This window comes from Hordeum vulgare, chromosome 4H, assembly GCF_904849725.1.
Source record: "Hordeum vulgare subsp. vulgare chromosome 4H, MorexV3_pseudomolecules_assembly, whole genome shotgun sequence".
Classification (NCBI taxonomy): domain Eukaryota; kingdom Viridiplantae; phylum Streptophyta; class Magnoliopsida; order Poales; family Poaceae; genus Hordeum; species Hordeum vulgare.
Window position 1 is genome coordinate 244,214,541 of NC_058521.1, and position 8,502 is coordinate 244,223,042.

At 40.8% G+C, this 8,502-nt stretch overlaps 1 long non-coding RNA gene across 1 annotated transcript; it reads left to right on the plus strand.

The window, feature by feature from the left end:
- The first annotated feature begins 1,507 nt into the window (after positions 1-1,507).
- Positions 1,508-2,466, plus strand: LOC123446351. Its single transcript, XR_006631327.1, has 3 exons — positions 1,508-1,532; positions 1,629-1,719; positions 2,399-2,466. It is a non-coding gene; the product is annotated as an uncharacterized LOC123446351 (long non-coding RNA).
- Positions 2,467-8,502: the final 6,036 nt, after the last annotated feature.

An 8,502-nucleotide genomic window follows, 5' to 3' on the forward strand; every position in this document is an offset into this window, starting at 1 on the left:
CACATTCAAAGGAAAAGGATAACATTTCCCACCTCCCCAGGCAAGATAACAGTAGAGTATTTGCACATTCAAAGATTTTTACATATAAAATGTTTGCACATTCATATCCTCTAAACACAAAAGTATTGAAATCTAGACACAAGTCAGAATTCTGGAGCATATTGTCAAGGTAACAGCTCAATCTGCATTTTCTAAGGTCTATGTGCATTGTTGTTGCATTATTGTAAGCTGCAACAATATAAACTTGCATATTCTAGGAGAAACAAATAGGAGGTGGATGTACCATGAAGTGTCATGTTTAATTTCCTCCATTTCATAATTCATGTGTGTAATTTAAGCGGGGCATTATTTTCTACAAAAATTTGTCAAACTAACAATACAAGGCACTAAGCTTGTGTTACTCCAAGTGTGAGTTAGAAGTAAAAAAATGGTACCACGAGACTAGTTATCCATCCGTTTATACAATGATCAGATCACAAAACCGTACTGGTGGGGAGTGCCAAGTGTGAGCAGTAAACTTACGTCAGAAGTCCCAAATTCCTCCATGTACACGTGCGCGAGCCAACGCCCAGCTGAATGCCCTATCAATGATAGTTTCCCATCTACAAAGCGTCTATAATTCACAGTAAGGATGAATGCTCTTACTTTTATAACCGTGCTCTTATCTTTTAGTAGGTAAGGACTGATAATTTGATCCCATCGCTTCCAAGTCTCAAATCATTACTCATTGTGCAGTTTTCTTGTTAGCTTACTGTCGTGCAAGCTCCTTTCTTAAACTGTAAAATTTGAATGTTTCTGAATGTTGAGATTCGCTCCCATCATTTTTGCTGCATCATTACCTTTGCTATCTTTGCTAGAATCACCATCACAAGATAGTCAAACCTGAAAGGTTTTATGATTGTCAAAATTATCGCCCAAGAAGTAGATTGTTGTGAATAGAAAAAATCAATAAAACATCAGGTTGGGAACATGGAAGACAATGATCTATAATGTCACATGTTCGAGTTTCTTAATAACAATAGTATACCTGGCTAGATGTAAGCAATCATCCTGGATCTATAGATGGGTTGATGGATGAATGATGCATTTATGCTCTCAACCTGACACACAAACGATCAGGCATTATACTGTACAATGCAAAGATGTCCATACATTTTTGTGAAAGTATTACCACACAAAAGCTAGAGTTAAATACTCATACGTTTACTGTCTATATATCACGGAGTATCTCTCAAGAAGCTATATTCCGGATATGCGTATGCGTCTATATTATTCTGGATATGCGTATGGGTCTATATTTTTGTGAAAGTATTACCAAATATTTTTTCTTTAACAGTCTTGTCCCTATTTGATTTATGATAACTAACGAAACTTGGGTCACAGAAAAGAGTGTGAGGGTCACAAAAAGTGAACTAAAGGAGCGCCTGGGGAAGGGTGTCTATGGTGACATTTATAATTTCCCCTTCAAGCAGTTTGATACTATCCTTGACACGGAAAAAGATGAGTTGTATCCTGAGATAGAAGAGGAAGAAGTAAGACAGTACCGACTCTGAGAATCAAGCTAATTTTGTTATGTTCTCACTCCTCACAATCTTTCCCATATATTGTGGATTCACTTGCCAATACAGGAAGGTGAGATAGAGTATGTTGAAGGTGATGATATCGAGATGGGTGACATGGATGATATGGAAGATTTTGAAGGCTTTGGTGATGAAGATGGTAAACATTTCCCTCGTTTCTACTGATTTTAATTTTGCATGTTATAGAGTGCTCTGATTTGCGAAGATACTTCTCATTTTTCTGTGTTCACTAGATAATGTAAAGAAACTTTACATTTTCTGAATTATGGGCCTTGAAATTCCATTCTGACTTGGTTAATTAAGTATGCGGTGTTGAAATATTTATTTGGACAAAATGGTTTTTTGGCATAGTAGTGCCAAGTGCAAATCTATCCTCCATACAAAATACAAAATGATTGCAGATGATGGAGATCAAGATGATATGGAAGAGCGAGTAACAAAGAAACCCAAGCGACCAGACTCTGATTCAAGTTCAAAGATTGGGCGGAAATCTAGGAAGGTTATCACCGAGGTAAATCGATTGTTCTTAGTATGATTTTTTTGACACGAGTATGAATATTCTGGATGTCATCATACACCATGTCGCCTATAAACATTGATAAAATCGAACACATCTTACTGTCTTGTCAGTTGTCACGTACGATTTGTTGTCCAACACATAAAGTATGCATTTCTTTATTGTAGAGGTTCTCCCAAAATATGCATTTGTTTCACAATGTTAGTTTTTCTTTCAAAGTGATTTCATCGTGCCGTACGCTAATTTGAACTAGCACAAATTCCTGCCGGAGCATAATTTGTTCCTCACCTTTCCGCAACAGGTGGAAGAAGACGAGGACAGGGGTAGCAGGCAAAGGACGCGAATGTGATTCTCCAGGCAAGGCTTCAGTAACATGCTTGGTGTCGATGATGTTTTACTTTAGATAATTTTGCCTATCTTTCTCGTGATGACCGCGACTCTCTTCTATGTGATGGTAGTTTAGATGATCGATATCGACTTGTAATGTGAAGACAAACTCGCTACTCGTGGTCTCGAGACTTATAATGTTCTATGTTTGTTCGGTATTTTAAATTCGGAGATTAATATGGTGAATTGTATTTGGAGACTAATCTTCTATTGTATTCGATAAATCTGCTGTTTATATATTGTGCTCTCTATATTCTGTGCAGTAATATGTTTTGTAATCTGTGCAAATATCAGAAAAAAAGAAAAAAATAATACCTAATATTCATACTAGTGGCGCACCACTCAGCACTTTAGTGGCGCACTGCAAAAGCACACTAGTGGCGCATCGTCAACTAGTGCGCCATTAGTAAGCCAGAGCACATGGGTAAATATGGCCCCTGGGAGGCATACTAATGGCGCACCATGAGCTATACTAATGACGCACTGCCTGGTGCGTCATTAGTATACCAGATACTAATGGCGCACCATGAACTATACTAATGGTGCACTCCCTGGTGCGCCATTAGTATACCAGATACTAATGGCGTACCATGAGCTATACTAATGGCTCACTGCCTGGTGCGCCATTAGTATACCAGATACTAATGACGCACCACAGGTGCGCCATTAGTACAAAATTCTAATGGCGTGATGCTAGTGGCGCACCTGTAGTGCGCCATTAGTAGCCAAAACAAAGTGCGCCACTAGCAGGCCTATTCCTAGTAGTGAGCCGCTGACCGCAGGGCCCCGCACATCAAGTACAAACCTGACGGCCCGCGCACCTGGGCAGGCTGTCGGCTGGCCTCGGGCGGCCCAGTTCGAGGCCGAGCTAGGCCAGGGACTTAGCCCATTTTTCTCTTATTTTCAAAATCTGATTTCTAGGATTTTTATAAAAACATTTAACCAGAGTAAAAATGTAAATTTTCCACTATTATTCTTCGAAAAATATGTGGTATTTAATAAGACCTTGAGATGAATTATTCAGACAACTATTCTGTTTTGCAATAATAAAAAGGACTAAATTGGAATAGTTTTGCTTCTGTTTGGTTGATTTTAAAAATGTTCCTTGATTGGAAACAGAGGCAAATATTTTACAAAATAACAACTTAGATTTATCAGTAATTAAGAACATTTTTAAAATAACTTTGTGACTTGTTTTTGAGTGAGCTATTTCTTATTTATTCTTTTGACGACGACAGAAAATCCGTGTGACGAGGGAATCAGAGCGGAAGACCTCGAAGACCCGGGATACCTAGGTGACCAAGGCAAGCAACCCTTTGACCATGACTGAGCATATGTTATAATTGCATGTTAAAATAGCAAGTATTTTTGTTGCATATGATCATAAGTGCCGGTAAATCATTTGATGTGATGTTACCAGTGGCTCCTCCGGAGCACATGCATTGAGCTTGATCCTACCCCTTTTGAGGATCCTGCTAGTATCATGTTGACAAGTAATATTGGAATAGTATTAGCATGAGCGCGTTGTTGACATAAATCAAAGTTTATGAAAACCCCGTCGGGTGCCACTAATGCCCGAGGGTGATGATGAGTTAGGTGACCACTTTTGGTGAAGTGGGGCACCGAGTATTTTGAGTGAGTATGGTTTCGGAAATGGGATTAGATTTATGATGTGTTGACCGTCCCAACCTTACTAGTACGAACACGTTACCCCTTATGGGACGGGGCTAAGATGACTACTCTGATCGGTGCTAGCAAAGAGCCACATTTCTAGTGGCGGGAGTGATGTGTGGTCACTCTCGTGATGGGGTCGTGCCAGGTAGGACGACTATGCCATTTGTATGAGTTCCACGCACACCGTTGGTCCCCGCATGGTTGATACTGTCTAGGGTCGGTGCTCGTAAGACGTACAACATGTGGAATGGGCACCAATTGAGTGGATCTCTTTGTCTAGTATCGTCAGGGGAAATGCATTGATCAGGTACTTACCTCGGGTATGTTATATACCGCGAGTCGTGGATGACATGGAAGTTTCCCGAATCTTGTGGCTCCAGCGTACTACCTATGCAGAGTGTAAAACTATTCGAATAGCCGTGTCCACATTCAAGGACAGTTGGGTAATCCTGCTTAAACTATGTCCAGTTGTTTCCGCATAAACCAAGTGTGTGTGTGTGGTGATAAAAAGGTGTTGTTACGGAAGTAATGATTTGACCAAGTTTGGTGACTTGGCATATAGGCTGAGCCCGGATGGTTCAGCCCTCGACAAATATTGATATATGTAACTTGTTCTTCAAAAGTAATTCTTTAACTTGATGCATATCCATGATCATACCACCAAGATGAATTCCACCAAAGATGCAGGTTATTGTTATCCTTCACTTTCATTGTTCATATCATGGGCTGTTTGCGAGTACATTCAAAAGTACTCATTGGCTTGCCACTGGTTATATTATTGACCACACATGGAAGGACCGGACTTTGGAAATGAGTACGTCTTGGGAGACGCCCCTGTGAACTAGGACGCTTCCGAGTCAGAATGTCTGTCGGTGTAGGCTTGATGGCATGGGCACCCGCTTTGGCCCTATGATTTCCGCTATAAGTTGTATCAGTATGATGTGGCCTTAGGCCCAACCTTGTGAACTTGACCTTTCGTTCATGTGATGTAATAATTCGGTACTCGGATGTAAGACTCTTATTATTTAGTATCTGTGTGTTCGGTGAGCATTGATCTCTGGGATCACTGAGCACGACCATTCGGCGATCTCGACTTGTAAGTGGGGTCCCCACAGCTGATTGTCAAAATCAACAAAGTGTCGAGCGGGCATGCGTTTAGGTAAACCTTGTCAGGGGTACGTGGTTGTTCAAGGGATTTATAGCAGCTCTAATGACACCCGTCCCATGGCATGGCTGACGGATAAAAGGTAGTTGGGCGAACGACACACAAGGAGTGGCAATCCTTGCCAGGGAATCTCACCAGCGAGACACCTCATGTCACGCTTATTGCACACCTACTAATTCGTCAGGTGTAGTTATTTCCCACTATAGCTCTTGTTAGTCATTTTGGCAGCTATATGATCTACTATTTACCCCATACAATGACCATTTTAGCCACTATGGTAGCCCCTTGATCTATAAAAGGAGGTCCATGGCTTCCTGTAGAAAAGCCAACACTTTGTCCATTTGCACGCGTACCCGCACTCCTCGAGCATTCTTGCCGGGATGTTACACTCGTGTACTTTGGACCCATATAATCCACGACACATGACGTAGGGTTTTACACTCCTGAGTGGCCTGAACCTATCTAAATCGTCGAGCATGCTAGAGTTGTTGATGCTCTTCGTGCCCGTGAGTCCCCACATTTGAACCACAAAGGTGACTCGCAGGTCCCATAGATTGTCGTACCCCAACACCAACCCTAAACTTTTTGTGACACCATGTTCTATCTCGCTCCCGCTGAAATTTGTGACCAACTCCCTAGTATCCATATGAGTATTATAAATATATCACACCAAGTTTGTGTAACTGCCTAGGCCAACCAAAATTGGACTCATCGAGTTCTATATATCGGTCTCATCGAAACACCGAAAGTTGCCACATTTTGCACTAGCAGGTGCAACCGAGTTTTTACTTTTGTTCCATCGAGTTGGGCGATAATTTTGTAACAGTTGGATTTTTGGTGATGCTTATATATACTCATCCAGCTCCCTCTCATTCAAAGAGAGCGCACTTAGGACAAGCCAACACTTGCCCCATCTATTTTCTGAGATAGAACCACCTAATAATGTGTTGAGATCAAGACAGCACCCTCCAACTATATGAATCTTGGTTATAACCTCCCCAAGTTGTTTTCCATCCAATCGATCTCTTCTACCAAGCCATATATGTGAGAGAGTGATCGAGTGTTGAGGATACTATCTTTTGAAGCACAAGAGAAAGGAGTTAATCATCCATACCACATCTATTACCGTGTGGAGGGTGGTGTCTCCGAGATTGGTTAGGTATCGCTTGGGAGCCTCCAAATCGTCTGTTGTTGAACCAAGAAGTTTGTAAGGGCAAGGAGTCCACCTATTTCGTGAAGAACTACCATGAGTGCGGCTAGTTCTTCATGGACGTAAACCATGGTGGAATAGACAAGGTTCCTTCTTCGTGGACCCCTTGTGGGTGGAGCCCTTCATGGACTCACGTAGCTGTTACCCTTCATGGGTTGAAGTCTCAATCAACGTGGATGTATGATAGAACCACCTATCAGAACCATGCGAAAAATCTCAATTGCATGTTTGCATTTGATCTTCCTATCTCTACTCCTTACTTTCATGTGCATGTCTTTACTTTTCGTTGCCATACTTGTTTACTTGCTTGTGTAAGGTGTACTACTATTTCTAGAATTGCTAAATATTGCCAAGAAATAAAATTGGGAAAAGGTTAGGTTTTTAATTTGCGAAGTTGTCTATTCACCCCCTCCAGACACCCCTTCTCGATCTTACAGTTGTTATCAGATCCTTGGTCTCCGTAGCTTTGGGTTAATTTCCATTGGAGGAAGATGGATGTGTGTAGTTTGGTAAGTATTAGATGTAGAGTGCCTATGCTCAATGGGGAGCACTATAGTTAATGGAAAGACAAAATGCTTGATCCATTCGATGAATTCCATTTGACCAAGTATGTTGAAAATTCCTTTGTGCCTCCCATTGATCCCTTACATCTTTCACACGAGGAAAAAATCGATATGCTTTGTAATCTTAGAGCTGGTAATATGATCATTGGAGGATTGCCAAGAACTTTGTTTGATCAAATGAAAAACGTTGAGTGTGTTTATATTTGGTGGAAAGATTTAGAGAATATATATCCAAACTAATCTTTGAAAAGCCTTGATGCATACTCCATAAAACTGTTGTCTTTCCAAAAGTGAACCAAGTGATCCCAACTTTTGATAAATACTTGTTTGTGCTTTGTAATCTCATGCCTTCTAAAGGATATGTCATAACCATCAATAACATCATTGTTGAAGCCATTCACATTCATAAACTTGAAAATTCTCATGGTCACAATTCTAACGAATCTCTTTATTTGTGTGACGGGGATATTCCACTTGACGATGATGATGTGGAACATGGCTACTACGATAAAGAGAGAGGTTTGACATTGAATGTGAGAAGTCTATGAAGAGTCTAAGCCTCACGTCAAACCTCAAAGACTACATTTCCAGAGGAAAAGAGTGGATTCTCGATAGTGGATGCACCGATCACTTGACCGGAGATGGAGATAAGTTTCACGAGATCACACCAAACCATGGACCACAAAGATATGCGACTTTTGGAGACAACTACAAGGGTAAGGTACTTGGTCTTGGTAAGGTGGCCATATCTCATGATAGTTCTATTCAAAATGTCATGCTTTTTGAATCCATTGGCTACAATCTTCTCCCCGTATCTAGACTAACCGACTAAAGTTTCAATGTGCTACTTGCTAAAGTATTGCCAAGTGTTTTGTGAGGAGAATCATCACATGGTATCTACCTTTTTCTGGTCAGGTGATCTATACATTGTCGATTTCACTAAACGAGCCAAACCTCGTACTTTTCTTATTGCAAAATATTCTATAGGTTGGCTATGGCATACAAGGCCAGGACATGTAGTTATGCGTAATCTAGACAAGGTTATCAAAGGTGATCATATAATTGCTATTGAATATGTTGTCTTAGACAAATATAGACTTTGTAGTGCTTGTCAAGAAGGAAAACAAGTCGGTGGAAGTCATCCCGTCAATAACATCATGACTACTAGGAGACAACTCAAGCTGCTTCACATGGATCTCTTTGGGCCCAATGGTTACAAGATCCTCAGTCGAAATTCTCTGGGTCTAGTCATGGTTGATGATTTTCCAGATTTACGTGGGTATTCTTTCTTGATGACAAGACACATGTGCAAAAGATCTTCAAAAACATTGCTCGCAAATCCCAAAATTAGTTTGAAGTCAAGACGAAGAAAATCGAAGCGACAACGGATTGGAGTTCAAGAACAC